The sequence below is a fragment of the Schistocerca cancellata genome, chromosome 5 (assembly GCF_023864275.1).
Source record: "Schistocerca cancellata isolate TAMUIC-IGC-003103 chromosome 5, iqSchCanc2.1, whole genome shotgun sequence".
NCBI classification, from domain to species: Eukaryota; Metazoa; Arthropoda; class Insecta; order Orthoptera; family Acrididae; genus Schistocerca; species Schistocerca cancellata.
The window spans coordinates 706,712,888-706,732,589 of NC_064630.1; positions in this window are offsets into that span (position 1 = coordinate 706,712,888).

Below are 19,702 nucleotides of genomic sequence, written 5' to 3' on the forward strand. Positions count from 1 at the left end.
GGAACACACGAGGCAACACCGCCACTACTACTTATCTTATAAGACAGGCTAAGGAAACGGAAAATTACGTTTATAGCGTCTGTCGACTTAGAGAAAGCCTTCTAAATGTTGACTGGACTACTCTCTTTGAAATTCTGAGAGCAGCAGGAATGAAATACAGGGAGCGAAAGGAAACAACTTGTAAAGAAACCGGACAGCAGTTATTAAGAGTCTAAGGACGTGAAAGGGAAGCACTGGTTAAGAAGGGAGTGAGAGGGGGTTGTAGTTTATCCAAGTCATTATTGAATTTGTACACTGAACAAGCAGTAAAGGAAAACAATGACCAAACTGGATAAGGAATTAATTTTTTCAGGGAGCAGAAATAAATACTTTCAGGGTTGCCGATGACATTAGAATTCAGTCAGAGACAGCAAAGAAATAGGAAGAGCAGTTAAACGGAATGGACAGTGCCTTGAAAGGAGGATATAAGATGAACATCAACAAAATTAAACTGGAATAATGGAATACAGCCGAATTAAAACAGATGATGGTAAGGGAATTAGATTAGGAAACGAGACACTGAAAGCGGTAGATGAGTTCTGCTCTTTTGGCAGAAAAAGAACTGATCATTGCCAAAGTAGAGAGAATATAAAATGTAGACTGCCAAACGCAACTAAAGCATTTCTGAAGAAGACAAATCTGCTAACGTCGAATACAGATTTAAGTGTTAGGAAGTCTTTTCTGAAAGTATTTGTCTGGAGTGTAACCATGTATGGAGGTGAAAAATGGACGATAACAGTTTTGACAAATAAAGAATAGAATGTTTCGAAATGTGGTGCTAGAGAAGAAAGTTGAAGGGTAGGTGGGTGGATCACGTAACTAATGAGAAGGTACTGAATAGAACTAGGGAGACAAAAAATTTGTGACACATCTTTACCAAAAGAAAAGATCGGTTGATAAGGTTGATAAGACACATTCTGAAGCATCAAGGACCACCACTTTAGTAGTGGAGGGAAGTCTGGGGGGGGGGGGGGTAATACTCGTAGGGGGCTACTAAGAGACGAATATGGTACGCAGTTCCAGAAGGATGTTGGCTGCAGTAGTTATTCGGAGAAGAAGAGCCTCGCACAGAACAAAGTAGCATGGAGCGCTGCGTCAAATCAGTCCTTGCACTTGAAACCGCAACAGCTACAACCCGTACAACATCCGACTGGTGCAACAACTGAAACCTTATGACCCGCAGCGACCTTCTGAATTTGATCTTCCTTTTCTGGAACGATCGAAGTTGATGACTTGTGGCTGAGCAACGTTCTATGGAGAGACGAGGCAAATTCAACACTACAGTGTACTGCCGAAATGGGGGTACTTTTTACCCGCTTGTTGTGCACGAAGAGCCATTGCATGTCCGTATGTTATTGTGTGGTGTGGATCACCACCACCTAGAGAGAAAGTCGCGGCGCGCTTTTGTGATGTCACGCAAAGCGGGTAGGGGTTGGCTTGGCTCTGCGCTGAAAGAATCCAGACGCGCGGCCTGCAAATCTTTGTGAAACGGTTTTACAGAATCTGTTCCGTAAAAAACAATTGATTTCTGAAATACTTTTAGCTTTTTGTGGCAGCTTCATGATGAAGTACCAATCATTTCGATAATGGTCATAACTATTGTGGTATTTCACATAGGAGTATCAAATTTGAGAAAGTTGCCATCAAAGATAGGGGTCGTTATGAGTTTGTGTTTGATGCATATTATACATTCTATGGCTGGGTATGAAATACAGATGTTTTGAAATTTTCGTGAAACTTTGGATCATTATCTGCTTCCCGATCGCAACGTGCGGGAATGAAATATTCATAACGCCTCACATATCTCGTAAACCGCTGGAGATAACGAAGCGAGATTTTGGCAAATGATAACACGCAAAGATGAGAGTACTTTGAAGTATGGTCAAAATACGTAACTTTATCTATCGCGATGTAGCAGAACCTATAGTTTATAATTCTTTTTCATCGGTACTGTAATTGCTTAAGACTTGTGAATAGCCAGTAAAAACGTACGAGTGCGGGATGTAAATAATATTGCGATATACATGATAAAACAGATAAATCTGTGAAAAATGCACTCTGATAAACTACATTCTTTCAGGACCAGACGACTATTATTTACACTCACTTCAAAAATTCTGCCCTAATACTGTGTATAATATTAAATTCTTCTGCCTTCAGTATCCTAAATAAATATTGTATAGCAGTTTATAGAGCTCCGTCAGGAAAGCAGAGTACATTCCCCAAGCAAACAATCACTTTTAACTCACCTGTTCTCAGAAACAAAAATAGTCATGCTTTGTTATTGAAATGTAAATTTTCTTTCCTGTAAAAATAAGACAGATTTTGAGCATGTAATGAGCCGTGTGTAGTTGTTGACTTTCTCACAAGAGTTGCAAAGAACTTTACAAGCCTGATTGACAATACTCTGCAGATAAAAGAATTAGCAACATATGTTTAAGTGAAATTTTAAATGTCTTCCTGACCATGATGGTCAGATGTTCAAAAAGCTTGCTGTAAGCCCTGCAAACAACAGTAGTTTTATCAACAAGATGTGTATATAAGTCAACAGTGAAAATGTAAAAATCTTCTGAAGACATTTGCAGCAGTTGGAATGAGAAAATGTGTCAAGCTACTAAAACGTCAATAATAAATTTAACCTATTTCTAGATTAATTTGTTCCATTGTTTGAAGCTGTATTTCGTAAGAGAATTTCATTAAGAGTCTATCTGCGTGACTACAGGAGACAGTGATTCATTAAGGGAATCAATCTATCCTGTAAAACAAAGGGAATGCTGTATACAATACGAAGAATTGTATTAAACTTCAGAACAAGGGACCTTATAATTCACATTTGCATTTTAGTAACTCCAGGTATAGATCAGAAATCACTGCTGGTGACTACAGCAAGTTTAATTCTTTGTAATATGTAGACAGATTAGTATAAAATGAGAATTGTAGTCCTCACCATGCTTAAAATAATGTAATTATTAATAGTTTATGTTAATGTAGGATGTATAAAACACTAGAAGTAATGAACAATAATTTATTTAAGTCAGACATATGTACATCTACTTCCTGAAAAAGCTGTTACAAAATCCAGGGCACAACATAGTTCCATTACAGAAATACATCACGATTTCCATCTTAAAAGGCAGCAAGCCTCTTCTACGTTCAATGGAATTACACGGATTGATTGATTAGTTGTACACATTTGATATATTGTATTTTGTGAAAAATGACACAGTTGCAAAACATGTCGGACGCAATTAACAGGTTACATTACCAGTCTTACTTTCTATAAAATTTAATAATTGTGACTAAAGATGACTTACGTTGCTGACAAATGTATTAACCCAGACAGAGTAATAGAGCAACAAACATTTGTTGGAATGTATGCACCATGATTTGAAGGTGTCACTGGAATGAGGCACTACTGAAGGACATTCAAAAAAACTGAAAATATAGCTAGTCGTTGGAAACTAATAAGTAATGGTAATACTGAGTACGATGACACATCAGAGCAACCTCACATTACAGTTGAATACCTGATCCACAACTGAAAGAACTCTTTTATATTGTTACTGCACAGCTATGCAACATTTGTTGAAAACTGTGCCATAAGCTAGAAGCAGGCCAGTATCCTTGTAATGAACTTATGTGTAAACAAAATAAATCAGAGGAACTAACTCTGGGATTAACTAAAGATGTACAACATAAATCAAAACTGTAATGATTTTACACTGATTCCAAATTAAACTGAATGTCCTAGACATTCAAATAAAATGCAGCAACATGACACTCCTTAATGTTTGCAAGAATACTCTCCATGTAAATAGGTGGGAAGAACTTTTTCTTAATTAATCAATATAAACACCACCTTAAGAAAAGAAATTGTAGCACTCTTTCATTTTATTCCTGTTAGAATAAACTGTTTCAATTAAATTGACTGTATGTAACGCCTACTCTGTATTTTAATGCTGTGAAGTGATTTTTCTGTAACACAAGATTCTACAGCTACTTGCAGAAACAGTTCAAGAACAAACTTTTCACTCAGTGCCAAAGTGTGTGCTGTTATGAAATTTTCTAGCAGATTAAACACATGTGCAGTCCAAGTCTGGCACACAACGTCACATTGCCCAAGGGTTTTATGAGTAAAGTCTTTTTTTAAAAAAAGGAAACTTTAAAGATTAGTAACAAATTAGGGGTCACCGTCTGGATGAGATGCGAATTGGGGAATAGAAACCAACTACTGTGTCTGATATTAAACTATTCCAAACTGTGAGTGGAATAAGCAACTACTAGAATGTAACTATGTCTCAGTAAAGTAATATAGGCAAAACAACAACTAATTGTTACCCATATGCAACAGTACTGACAGCTTGTATCAAAATTTAGATGAACAGCTGTTATGAGAAGGAAACACCCTGGTGTCATTCTGATTCAGGAAAATGGGAGCAATCCATTTTTGGCTTTCCCTATGTAGTATTGTAATATGCTACTGTAAGCTTTATATGTCTGCATACCAAAGTAATAGCCTCTAATTACATATGTAGTTATAATGAAGTACATGACGTTTAATACTTTAACAGATTTCTTCTTGTTGGGCAGCACAGGCTCAAGAAATTGAAAGGAAGATGTAAATATTTCTGCACAGAATAGCTGAAAGACATAAAAACTTTACTTGGAAAAACTGACCCAGGTTCGACCTTAGGCCAGTATCGACTGCGCAGATGGATGTGTACACAAACTGATAACATTTTACAATGATGAGATTGAAACTAGCCATTATTGCTGGACAAAGTATTTACTTCAGCTGAATAGTCTGCATGGAAACGTTGTGACCTTCTGACATTTGAAACTGTTGGAAGTAAATTATCCAAAACCTACAGGCTTTATGGACCAAATGACTATTAGTGTGCATTCAGTTGAAGGTACTACACCAATATGGATCATAGAACCTGCCTCTGCTTGCTCTGGACCAAGTACACTGTAACTGAATGTGTGAGACTTCATAGAAATTTCTTGTGACACCCAATAAATGTCCTAGCATATAAACTGTATGCAAATTAAAATGTGCTAAGCTTCCATTTCTTAAAAGAAGCAGTAAAGGTGTCACTCTTTTTCTTAATGTAATTTTTTAATAATGCGTTGGTGGATGCTTTGACTAACAACTTTAGTATTTTGTCTGCCGAATGACCATTACTGCAAACAAAGTCTGTTAAGGAGAAACTTTTCTTCTGAACAGCATTTATGCTTACATTTTGAACAAGCACCCTTTGACTGTTGAATGACAATTTTTTTTTCATTAGGGGCAGATATTAATTTCTGTACAGTAATTTAATTGTAAATAACAACATTCACAACATCAGGCTGAGGGAAAAACAGACCACCCCGTCCAAATTTTTGATTAAACTAAGATGTTGTTCACCATGCAGGCAAATTTCTTTGTCTAAGAGAAGGTATTTGCTGCACACCTCTCACTGCTGTTTCTTCAGTACACTGCGACCGCAATACCCTGCTAAATATGTTAATATTGGGAGGTATGTTTCTGCCTGCCTGAAATCTTCCTCCAAATACATAACGTCAACCATAAACTCAGAGTCTGTTTGTACAGTCTCTTTTGTGTCATCATTACAATGAAAGGTGAACCCTTCAGCAACAGGCAGTTGACCAAAAGTACTTAAATTCAACATGAGTGGTAACATGTTCTGCATCCCCATCTTCGCTTCCACTTCAAAAATCTGTCTCACAGATATGAGATACTGGGAGCCAGCCATTGAACGGTAACTGCTAAACCTTGCTTCCAGAGAATCACTTTGAATTTTTCCAGGCAAAAGATAAGTGAAACTAAGCTCTTTAGTACAGTACCTTGCCACCTCAATCAAACCATAGGTTGTGTGTGTCAGAGCTATATGTGTCTGAAAGGGTATTATTTTTCAGGCCTAAGCCCTTCCACTTATCGAGCCACACAAGAAACTTTTACAACAAAACTAATTTTTCATAATTATTACTTAAAGACAGGGGGCACTGGAAGAGATCATTTAGTCGAACACCTTTGTGAACTGTCTTAACATTTACAATTTTCCACCATCTAAGTATAATTTTAATAAATTCTGGAGTTGTCTGGTAATGTAATAAGTTTTTCTGTTGCTCTACAGTTGAAACGGTTTCAGCTGTATATTCATTGAATACCTGTAAAACAAGGCTCAAATTCTGTTTCTCAAGTGAAGATGGATAAAGAGACTTCAAAGTAAGACCATAAGTGTGCTTAAGTAGACCATTACATTCAATCTTATGAAGCTATCTCAGTGCTTCGAAAGATGCCATTAACACCTTACCTCACTGCATCCATCAAATTGTGGATATTTGAGCAAAACTTGAGAGTCCTCTTAATTAACCCAGTTATTATGTATACCCTTAAGGATGTGGACAGAATCAATTATAAAAAATAGTGGCTGAGTTGGATTAGCTGAATGTGGGTAAACTACACTGAGTTTTGGAGGTGAGCTAAAATATGGCATATATGTCCTGTTTATAGCGTTGTTGTCATTAACTACACAAATAACTTTGAAACCTATGTCATAAAGGCCACATATTATTTTATTCACATACAAAAATAACTGTTCAGCTACAAGCTTTCTCTCTTGAAGGACATGCCCTACTTCTTTAAAAGTAGACAGCAATGATTGTATCATAAAGACATATGCTGTAGTAGCAACCTTGTCACTATCAAACGCTGCCCCCACAATGTTTCCTCCCTTGTAATCAAAGTAAGGTTTAATATGAATTTCATCCATCATTAAAGAAATCACTTTCCTGCAAGGATTTAAATCTTTCCTTAGTATACAAGAGCATGGGACCTTCATTTTGTACATTATGAGGACCATTACTATATGAGGAACATATTTTCTGTAAAGTTCTTGTATGAGGAAGAATAAGATTGCCAGATGACCTCTAAAATTTATAGACATGAGGCGAGATTGAATGAAGGATAAAACAAAATACGTAAAAGTGAGGATTAAACCTGTAGTTTTCCTCACAGCTACATAGCAACTTAACTTGCTCACTTAGGAATTGAATTTGTTTCTGTTTTTCTTCATTTACAGAACTGCACATATCATTTAAAATGTCCTGCATACGAATGTCCTGGCATTTTAATGAATTTTCTTTCGCACTAACTAGTTCTTTCACTTTGTCTAATACTGTAAACAAATCATTCATATTTGAAAGTTTGTCTGATATTTAGCTGCCGCCTATCTTTCTTATCTCAGTGTTACTTTGATAGGCAGACAACTGCAAATCATTTGTCACTACAACGGATACAGACACAGATGGAGTGGGTAATACAGTAAGCAATAGAAACAGGACACAGTCACTTCTCCTAACAATGGTCCACTCTCTGAGAATGGTTTCTCTTTCTAAGCACTGCAGAAATGCTTCAAAAGCAGAAAATAACTTACTCGAATCATTCTCTGTTTTGGTTACTATACTGTCTTTAATTGCTTGTATAAGATGTTCATTGTCCAATCTAGCTCGCCTTTCCTCTGCACTTTCTCGAGAGCTGCTGGATGGAGTAGACAAATAGCTTGGGCAGCCTGGTAACACTGATGGGACAGCACCGTCTCTAAGTCTTGGTCTGGAAAGTTTGACAGTAAGCTTTTTGCCTTTCGCTTCATCATAACATTCCATATGCCAGCAGATGTGAGATTCGGTAAAGTGAAGTTCACAATCCTACAACAAAGTAGTGTGAGTCAATACAGCATGATCGAGAGATGTGTGTCTGTATGTGAAAGTAAAAAACACTGGATACTCATTCCTTTTCCACCAATATCAACTTGACAGGTCACACCGTAGTGGAAGTACGCAAATCATTTAGGCCTAACAATAATATACCATGTTCTACAGCAATATGCGTATTCCATTGTAATATTCTTTTATTAATTAGTACTATAAGCACTAGAAGCATACCTCAGCAGGCATCAGTATATGATGAATATACCTGTGAACTGCTTGTGTTACAGCAGTACTGTGGTATTTTTGGAACTATGAGAGTGAAGTTCCTATTATGGATTAAGTGGCAAAAAATTTCAGTAATCTGTTGGATTCTGCATGTTAACATAGCAATTATTTTGTGATTTTGACTTTACAGTTTCTTCATTGTCATGGTATATGAGATATCAACAGCTGCAGAATAATATTTCACTGTCGCTGTTTTTTTGCCAGCACATATTAAAACTATGTCATTGCAGTTAACACTGTATAAGAGTCTTGATACAGCACAAATTTCATGTTTGGATAGAAGAACAACTCGAAAGCAAACGCATGCCAAACGCAAAACAAAGTTGAACAGATGCCAACATAAATGACACACCTCAGCGAGACAGTCATGATCATCCAACTGGAAGTATGTTAAGAAGATTTCAACTATACATTCCGTACCAATCTGTGCTGTATGAACTAAAGGACACTTGTCATGTCAATTAACCATCTGGAATATTTAAGATACCGGACAGATTAAGTATCTGCCGGCCGGAGTGGACGCGCGGTTCTAGGCGCTACAGTATGGAGCCGAGCGACCACTACGGTCGCAGGTTAGAATGCTGCCTCGGGCATGGATGTGTGTGATGTCCTTAGGTTAGTTAGGTTTAATTAGTTCTAAGTTCTAGGTGACCTGAGAAGTTAAGTCGCATATTGCTCAGAGCCATTTGAACCAGCCAGATTAAGTAACTGGATGCGTTATTAACGAGAATATCGTTATATGAGGCGGCTCAAGTGATGGGTGCCATTGAAATCTGTTTGTGATGACACCTATTCTGCAGCGTAACCTGAAGTGTAGGTTAGGTGGAAAGATAATTATTTGGTCGTAGTTGGCGAATGTCTAATAACAGGAAAAACTAACACATAGAAAGTCAACAGAGATGTGCTTCATACGAGAGATCGCTTTTCAAACATGAAAACAGCAGTTTCAACATTCGTTTGCACTCACGCTAACTAATGCGAGAGTGAAAAACAACACCCACTCACAAATAGAGAATAAAACGTATCGGTAATGCGCAACAAAATACAAACTGCAGAGAAATTTAAACACGAATAAAATGTAACACGAGCCACAAATTTATATTTAGTTTTCAAAATAAAAATAAAGCCACTTGAAAACGAGTACTATTTACTGCGAACTTTTGCTCACAATTTTAGTCAAATGTATCCTAAATTCAAGATATTCCTCTAGAAAAAAATAATAATTGTACTCGGTATATAGTTTTTACATACCTTCGTGTGCTCAGTGGGTTGCAAATTGTCCCGATGAACCGCTGAAAGCCATTTCCGACGCAGATTCTCAGCTTTCGGAAAGGAAAACAACATTACTTTCGGTCCAGTTCCGTAATTCCCACGACACCTTGACACACAACATTTGTAAACGATGTTCACAGTTGCTTCACTACACGAAACACTGTAATCGCTAGTTTTAAGCTCGAATGCAGCACTCGACCCATCAAACGTGTAGATTAACAAACGCTTCGAAACACAACATGGTGGCCCGCTCGGAGTGACGTCACGACCTGCTATGAATTTCTCGCCGCGGCCTCTTCTCTAGGTGGTGGTGTGTGGATCCACATGCTCCTTTGTTCTCAGTCCGTTCTTCTTTGGGGAGAATGCACGCAGAGGGCCTGTCAGTTGTACCATGACGTCTGCATGTTATCGAGGCCTCCTTGTGCAGCATGTGATTCCTGCTTTGGAAGAGTGCATCTGTGTGGCAGCCACTGTTTTCAGGTTACATGTGGAAACATCTCATGTCGCTCATCTTGTGAAACATCTGCTTAATGCAACCTTCCACGAACGTGTTATCTCCAAAGATTTTGCAGATACTTGGCCTGCAAGACTACAAAATCTGAATCCATAAGACTTTTGGCTCTGGGAATATCTAAAAGAATCCGGTTTCCATGGACATGTTCGGTCTCTGCATGATCTGAAGGCCAGTATACAGGAACACGTTGCTGAGATTCCACAGAAACTACTGCGACCAACTGTTGATGACGTTTTACGGATGCACCATATCGTCGACGTCTTCGGTGCTCATATTGAACAGTCTAGTCGGTGGTTAATAGTAAAATCAACATTATACGTTTTTCCCTTATTCTTTTCTGCCCACTTGCCATTCGTATGCATTATACACTGCTGGCCGTTAAAATTACTACACCACTAAGATGACGTGCTACAGACGCGAAATTTAACCGACAGGAAGAAGATGCTGTGATAAGCAAATGATTAGCTTTTCAGAGCATTCACACAAGGATGGCGATACCTACAACGTGCTGACATGAGGGAAGTTTCCAACCGATTTCTCACACACAAACAGCAGTTGACCGGCGTTGCCTGGTGAAACGTTGTTGTGATGCCTCGCGTAAGGAGGAGAAATGCGTACCATCACATTTCCGACTTTGATAAAGGTCGGATTTAAGCTGTCACGATTTCGGTTTATCGTATCGCGACATAGCTGCTCGAGTTGGTCGAGATCCAATGACTGTTAGCAGAATATGGAATCTGTGGGTTCAGAAGGGTAATACGGAACGCCGTGCTGGATCCCAACGACCTCGTATCACTAGCAGTCGAGATGACAGGCATCTTATCCGCATGGCTGTAACGGATCCCTGAGTCAAGAGATGGGGACGTTTGCAAGACAACAACCATCTGCACGAACAGTTCGACGACGTTTGCAGCAGCATGGACTATCAGCTAGGAGACCCCGCTCCGGTTACCCTTGACGCTGCATCACAGACAGGAGCGTCTGCGATGGTGTACTCAACGACGAACCTGTGTGCACGAATGGTAAAACGTCATTTTTTCGGATGAATCCAGGTTCTGTTTACAGCATCATCATGGTCGCATCCGTGTTTGGCGACATCGTGGTGAACGCACATTGGAAGCGTGTATTCGTCATAGCCATACAGGCGTATCACCCGGCGTGGTGATATGGGCTGCCATTTATTACACGTCTCGGTCACCTCTTGTTCGCATTGACGGCACTTTTGAACAGTGGACGTTAAATTTCAGATGTGTTACGACCCGTGGCTCTACCCTTAATTCGATCTCTGCGAAACCCTACATTTCAGCAGGATAACGCACGACTGCATGTTGCAGGTCCTGTCGGGCCTTTCTGTATACAGAAAATGTTCGACTGCTGCCTGGCCAGCAGATTCTCCAGATCTCCCGCCAATTGGAAACGTCTGGTCAATGGAGGCCACGCCAATCACTACTCTTGATGAACTGTGGTATCGTACTGAAGCTGCACGGGCAGCTGTATCTGTACACGCCATCCAAGCTCTGACTCAATGCCCAGGCGTATCAAGGCCGTTATTACGCCCAGAAGTGGTTATTCTGGGTACTGATTTCTCAGGATCTATGCATCCAAATTGAGTGAAAATGTAATCACGTGTCAGTTCTACTATAATATATTTGTCCAATGAATACCCGTTTATCATCTGCATTTCTTCTTGGTGCAGCAATTTTAATGGCCAGTAGTGTATATGGGAACATGTCTATACGTCTTTCTTGCAGTGATAGCGCCAGATTTGCCAAAACTGGAACTAATTTGCCAAAAATTGAACTTCTTTTATTTCCAGCGTAAATCGGTTGCGCGTTAGTGCATTAGCATTCCTACCAAGATTCGCTGCCGTATGAATGATAATTACAGTGAACACCGTGCGCCTGTGAGTGACTGCACAGTAATCGTAAACATCCGTTATATTAGAGATAATGTATGTCCTAAGATACTGCCCGGAGGGACTCATATTTTAATATGCTTACACTATGAACAGAGTTTCACTAAAAAGTTTGCATCATTTGAAGTTTATGCCAGCTCTACCCTTTGGACCCTATTTTTCCTGTATGAGCGGAACGTGACTGGAGATACCTATTGTTACCAATGAGCCTAACAAGAAATAAAAATATAATAATAAATGAGTCATCAATTAAATATTTTATTGTCCAAGTAATAGAATCGACAATACTATTATTTTCAATTTTGTTGATTCAAATAAAGTATCCAATAGGATGAGAAACAGATTTTATTCCATCAATAATAATCACATCTAGATTATTATTAAATATTGGAGCTGCGCCTTTTCATTTCTGATTTCCAGAAGTAATAGGAGCTTCTAGATGAAATAATTGTCTAGGTTTTCATACTTCTAAGATATGACTGTGATGTTTTCATAGTTCTGTAGTATACGAGGTACTAGGTTTATGAACTCTACTGCTGCTGGATACTTACTTCTGCTACACCGGAAACTGGACTGTTCTTAGCTCAGGGTGCTATGTCTATTTAAGTGAGTCATTACTCTATGTTTTACAGTGGGTTCTATTAATTTTGAAGATGATGACAGCAGAGTAATTGACTTGTAGTTTCCTACATTTTCTGCATAACATTTATTTGCCACATGTTCAATTCTTTCGTTTTTCAAAAGGTCACCTGAGCTGAAAGAATCGTTTGTCATGACAGATAATTTGATTTGTGCACTGCCTATGCGCCTGTCAGAACAATGATTTACACTTCATCTATGGCCGCTATTTCTTAATTTATGCACTTTTTTCTTGGTATCATACTCTATGATGGATAAGAGCATCATTGTGGAACTACGTTTCATTCTGGAAGTTTTTGTTGTAGTTTCTTCGTTAATCGTGAAATATATTCATTCACAAAATTATGATGATTTTTTTAGCTACACATATCTACTGCTAATGCATAATTGTAACTCTGCGTCTTTTTTCGAATGTCTTGTTTTACAGTCTTCTAGACTGTTTTCCAACCTCAGTAGACCAACAACACACAGAAATAATCGGGCAAAACCGTTTCAGTGTGAATGAATGCGAAAATTCTCCTATCCGTCCAGAAGAAAAATTGCTTATGATGATGGCAACGAAAATCATGAAGGTGATGTTTCTCACGTTGCATCACTGAACTTTAGCTTGCTAAAATTGCCACGCATCACTGTGCTTAACTATGTTTAGAGGCCGTCGACTGTTCTCACGAAGGAATGAGAATTCCATAGTTTGACAGCTGTGCTGAAACTCAACAAGGCATGTCTGCGATAAAATCTGAGGATGACTTGTTTAATCGCGCAGTCAGCGCGGCAGTAACCTCGTCTAAACGCACTACACGCGCCAGCTCGCAGTGCCGTTGGAACCACTTCGTAAGTTGATCCATGTTTATGAGTAAAGAGTCTGCGCAGCTACGCGCAATTCATGTGCTTTCTTTGCTTGCGCTTTCCATCTTCTCAATCCCTGACTGCGCTTCTCTGCCAATATCCTCGTAAAAAAGAAAATTTTTATCAGATTTTCTCACAGAGATACATCGCGAAAGGCTGATGTCTCACTCTTTGCAGTGTGGCAAGTGTGCTGTTATTTTTCTCTGAGTTGCTGTTGTCTGATGTAGAAGGTTCACCAAGCTACAACAGTTTAAAAGAAAGTTATAGTGACTAAAAGGCTTACCAGGAAGCTACTTAGCTAAGATGTTTCCTAGCTGGTAGATTGCATTTTCGAAGAGCTACGCACTCTCCGGCAACGGCCTTGTCGCAGGGGATACACCGGTTCCCGGCAGATCGCTGAAGTTAGGCGTTGTCAGGCACGGCCGGCAATTGGATGGGTAACCATCCAACCAGCCATGCGCTGTAGCCATTTTTTCGGGATGCAGTCAGCCTCGTAATGCCAATTGAGAAGCTACTCGACCGAATAGTAACGGCTCCGGTCAAAGAAAACCATCAAAACGACTGGGAGAGCGGTGTGCTGACCACACGCTCCTCCTATCCGGATGACTCGGCGGTCGGATGGTTCCGATGGGCCATTTGTGGCCTGAAGACGGAGTGCTTTACAAACTCTTCAATGTACGAAACAGCAAAATACGAATAACAAACTGCCTATTGCCTTCTGTCTCGGGTTCTTCGGCCGACGTTCATCTAATGATTTTTCTGACGTTTCGCCAGCACGAGTGGCTGGCATTGTCAAAGCTTCACCCTCCATTGCCGGTGATGAACTGGAAACGAGCTCGCGGCCGCAGACTATATGTACCTGGCGCGCCAACGCCCGAGGGCTTCTCCGCGGTCATTTCCGGTGCGTTTCTCCTCTTGCTACCTGCGACGGTCGTTCGCTGCAGTACGGGAAGCCAGGATCCGTTTACCTTAAGGCTCTCCTCTTTCTTGTTGAAACTGTTAGCGTGTTTTTGGATTTCTACAGCTTCTCTGAACAAGCGCGTGTGATAGTGCTTCTCTACAGCCAGAACTTCCGTGTCGGCGAATTTTATTACGTGGTCGGTCTCATTCAGTGCGTGCTCCGCCACAGCCGATTTCTCCACCTGCCCCAACCTGCAATGTCGCTTATGCTCTTTGATCCTGGTGTTAATTGATCGTCCAGTCATTCCGATATAAACTTTTCCGCATTTACATGGTATACGGTATATTCCTGACATTGCAAGTGGGTCTCTTTTCTCCTTCGCCGATCTAAGACACTCTTTGATCTTCCTTGTGGGTTTGAAAATCGTCTTTACGCCGTGTTTGCGCAATATACGGCTAATTCTATCCGTCACTCTGGGAATGTATGGCAGAAAGGCCGTACCCTACATTTCTTTTTCTGGTTCCTTACTTCGCCGAGTGTTTGGCTCTGTTACACTTCTAATGTAATTTGTGGAGTACCCATTGCTCCTCAGAACAGTTTCCAGGTGTTGCATTTCTCGTTTGAGGTGTTGAGGCTCACATATTCGTCCTGCTCTCGTTACGAGCGTACTAATCATGCCTCTTTTCTGGCTCGGGTGGTGGTTTGACAGTTTGCGCAGGTATCGGTCCGTGTGTGTCGGTTTTCGATACACGCTGTGTCCCAGGTTTTCGCCGTCCCTTGTGACCAGCACATCTAGAAATGGCAGTTTCTTGTCCTTTTCTACTTCCATGGTAAATTTTATGTTGGCATGGAGGCTGTTCAAGTGTCTCAGGAATTCACCGAGCTGTTCTTCACCATGGCTCCACACCACGAAAGTATCATCGACGTACCTGTACCACACCTTAGGTTTGCAAGTCGCCGAGTCCAGTGCCTGTGCTTCGAATTGTTCCATGAAGAAGTTGGCCACCACTGGACTGAGAGGACTACCCATGGCGACGCCTTCCAGCTGTTCGTAGAAATCGCCATTCCACGTGAAATAGCTCGTGGTGAGACATGCATGGAAGAGCTTTTTGATGTCTTGCGGGAACATGGAACCGATGTGCTCCAGAGCGTCACTGAGTGGCACTTTCGTAAATTTTCGGTGAGTTCCTGAGACACTTGAACAGCCTCCATGCCAACATAACATTTACCATGGAAGTGGAAAAGGACAAGAAACTGCCATTTCTAGATGTGTTGGTCACAAGGGACGGCGAAAACCTGGGACACAGGATGTATCGAAAACCGACACACACGGACCGATACCTGCGCAAACTGTCAAACCACCACCCGAGCCAGAAAAGAGGCATGATTAGTACGCTCGTAACGAGAGTAGGACGAATATGTGAGCCTCAACACCTCAAACGAGAAATGCAACACCTGGAAACTGTTCTGAGGAGCAATGGGTACTCCACAAATTACATTAGAAGTGTAACAGAGCCAAACACTCGGCGAAGTAAGGAACCAGAAAAAAAAATGTAGGGTACGGCCTTTCTGCCATACATTCCCAGAGTGACGGATAGAATTGGCCGTATATTGCGCAAACACGGCGTAAAGGCGATTTTCAAACCCACAAGGAAGATCAAAGAGTGTCTTACATCGGCGAAGGAGAAAAGAGACCCACTTGCAATGTCGGGAATATACCGTATACCATGTACATGCGGAAAAGTTTATATCGGAATGACTGGACGATCAATTAACACCAGGATCAAAGTGCATAAGCGACATTGCAGGTTGGGGCAGGTGGAGAAATCGGCCGTGGCAGAGCACGCACTGAATGAGACCGACCACGTAATAAAATTCGCCGACACGGAAGTTCTGGCTGTAGAGAAGCACTATCACACGCGCTTGTTCAGAGAAGCTGTAGAAATCCAAAAACACGCTAACAGTTTCAACAAGAAAGAGGAGAGCCTTAAGGTAAACGGATCCTGGCTTCCCGTACTGCAGCGAACGACCGTCGCAGGTAGCAAGAGGAGAACCGCACCGGAAATGACCGCGGAGAAGCCCTCGGATGTTGGCGCGCCAGGTACATATAGTCTGCGGCCGCGAGCTCGTTTCCAATTCACCACCGGCAATGGAGGGTGAAGCTTTGACAATGCCAGCCACTCGTGCTGGCGAAACGTCAGAAAAATCATTAGATGAACGTCAGCCGAAGAACCCGAGACAGAAGCCAATATTCAGTTTGTCAACAAGTGGCCACGAAAGCCTTAACAATTTTGAAAATACGAATGAATACGCAATGTTATTATTTTACCACACGAAAAGACTTTTTGCTGACGAATGAGACCATATTCTAGTGTTAGGATCTCTGACTAATAACCAAAAGGTCCCGATTTGCGGGTTCGAACCTAGCCACTGCTAACACTTACAATAAAAACCATCAACAATCGCGGCCGAAAACTTCTGGCATAAGGAGGTATTGAATAGAACTGTGGAGAAGACTAGTTTGTGGCACAACTTGACTAGAAGAAGGGATCGGTTAGTAGGGCATATTCTGAGGCATCAAGGGATCACCAATTTAGTACTGGAGGGCAGGGTGGAGGGTAAAAATCGTAGAGGGAGACCAAGAGAGGTATACACTAAACAGATTCAGAAGGATGTAGGTTGCAGTAGGTACTGGGAAATGAAGAACCTTGCACAGGATAGAGTAGCATGGAGAGCTGCATCAAACTAGTCTCTGAAGACCACAACAACAACAACAACAACAACAACAAGTCACATTTGTTTTACGATGTCAAAGAAGGCGGATGAGCGGAGAGAGGTTCAGGGCACTTTCTTGCCATTGGGTTGCGAAACTGTCCCTAAAAGATGGATAAATCGGCAATGATCGACAATATGTGGATGCAAAGGGCAATGGAAACCACTGTATTAATGGTAAATAAAGTGTATTTACAGGACGTGTGTCCTGTAAATTTAAAAAGTGTCATGATGATCTATCACGATGCAAAATTTTCCACATTAGTTTTCCATTCGTATCTCCAGGTGAGGACTTACAAGAAGGAGGCAACTATGAGAACGAAAGGGTAACATCCTACTAGTCGGAGAGTTGGAATGTCAGAAGTTTGAAGGTGATACGGAAGCTAGAATATAATAAAGGTTAAGTCCAAACACTCAGTCTAGATATAGCGGACGTCAGTGCATTGAAATGAAAAGAAGATAAGGATTTATGGTAATAACAACAACAGTATAAATTGTTACGAAGGGAGAGGGACCCTTCATGAATAGGAGCATGGGGCAGAGAGGGAGTTAATGTGAACAGTTTTGTGATAGAACTGTTCTCATCAGAGTCGACAACAAGCCAACACCGACTGTGACAATCCCAAACAGAAGACGAAGACAAATATCGAACGGGTAAATCAGTATTTAATAGCGATGAAAATCTAATTGTCATTGGGGCATTAGAATGCGGCTGTAGCGGAAGGAGTAATAGAAAGGATCACGAGGGAATATCTGCTTGGTAATATGAGTGAGAGAGAAGGAAGACCAACTGAATTCCACAATAAATTTCAGTTAGTAACAGCGAATCCTCTGTTCCAGAATACCACGATAAGGAGGTATATGGAAAAGACCCAGACACACACGAAGATTTCAGCCAGATTACTTCATGGTCAAACAGAGATTCCAAAATCATATACTGCATTGCTAGGCGTAGGCAGGGACAATTACAGAAACAGATTTCAATTTAGTAATGACGAAGAGTACTCTGAAATTAAGGAGCATCGTATCGAAGAATCAGTGCGATAGAAAGTGGGATGCTGAGGTTCTGAAAAAGGATGAGACATGTTTGAAGTTCGCTAAATATGTGGATAGCACAGTAGGCAGTTCAGTTGAAGAGGTGTGGAGATCTCTAAAAGAACCAATCATCGAATGTTGGGAAGACAAACTTATGTATTAGTAAGCCCAAGAAACGTTGGTAGTAGAAGAAATACTTCGGTTGACCAACTACGGAAGGAACTGCTAAAGTGATCAGGATTACAGAAATATAAATCAAATAAATAGGAAGAGGAGGGAAGCCAAGGTAAAATGGCTACAGGAAAAATGTGAAGAAGCGGAAAAATAAATTATCGTGGAAATATTTGTTTCGGAAGAGACGTTGAATCCTGTAAGATATAACTCCTGAAAACTGTATAATTTTTGTTTCATTACATTCGTTATTAGGAGTGCCAACAGTGATAATTCTATTATTCGTTTTATTTTTGGAATTATGATCCGCTATGGTTGGGTCGTATCCATTACTGCCAACAATAGCGATTCCATCAAATTAATTTCAGCTTCAAGATATTCATCAGGTAAACGAGTAGAAACAGCTTAGTGAATAGACGAATGAAAAAAGGCTTTCTTTTGTGAGAATGAGGGTGTGTTGAACATGACGGTACTATTTGATCAATGCAAGTTTCTTTACAAAAATTCAAATTTTGTTTTGCAGTAAATCAATAATGGCTTTGGCTTTGTGGGTTTTTCTCTGTCGAGTTTTCAACAAAGAGATTGCGTCCACATACGTCCGTTATTTCGTCGATGACAGTCTTTATGAGGTTGCTATATGGAGTGATCAAAATGTTTCAGATTGAGAACGTTGCTGCAGCATATATGAACCGCGCGACCGCTTCGGTCGCAGGTTCGAATCCTGCCTTGGGCATGGATGTGTGTGATGTCCTTAGGTTAGTTAGGTTTAAGTAGTTCTAAGTTCTAGGGGACTGATGACCTTAGAAGTTTAGTCTCATAGTGCTCAGAACCATTTGAACAATGTTTTGCAGCATATATGCAACCCAGTGCAACTCCGGCGCATGTAGATAGGTTTACGATCAGCGTACGCGGTGACTGTGCCCGACAGCGACACAAATGGATTCCATAGGATTTACAACAGGAGAATTTGGTCTCCGAAACATCAGTGTGAGTTCGCTATAATGCTTCTCAAACCACTGTAGCACGGTTCTGGCTCTGAGACACGGATAATCATGCTGCCGAAAGAGGGCATCGTCGTCGGGGAAGACATGAAAAATAAAGGGATGCACGTGGTTCGTAGCTTCCAGCATGTCTTCGTTTACTTCGACAGGGCTCACGAAAGCACAGGAGAATATCTCCCGCCAGCCTGCATTCGTGGCGCGCTGCACGTTTCGAGTCGCCTTTCACCTCGATGACGGCGTTTGTGGAGACGACCTAGTGTAGCAAAAATGCGATTCACCCGATGAGCCGACACGTTTCCTTTGATCGACGGTCAAATCCCGATGGTCCCGCGTCCACTGAAACAGTAATTGACGATGTCGTTGGGTCAACATGTGAACAGGCTGCGATGATCTACTGTGGACCTCCATGTTCAACAATGTACGATGAACGGAGTGCTCCGAAAAATTCGTGCATGCTCTTTCGGCAGATATGCCACAGATCACCATCTATACTACTTTACAGAGCAGACAAGCCTCCGAACCCCACATTCTGTGAAGAGTCGTGGACGTCCAACCATTTAGCGCCTATTTGTAGTTTCACTGTCTTTCTACGAGGG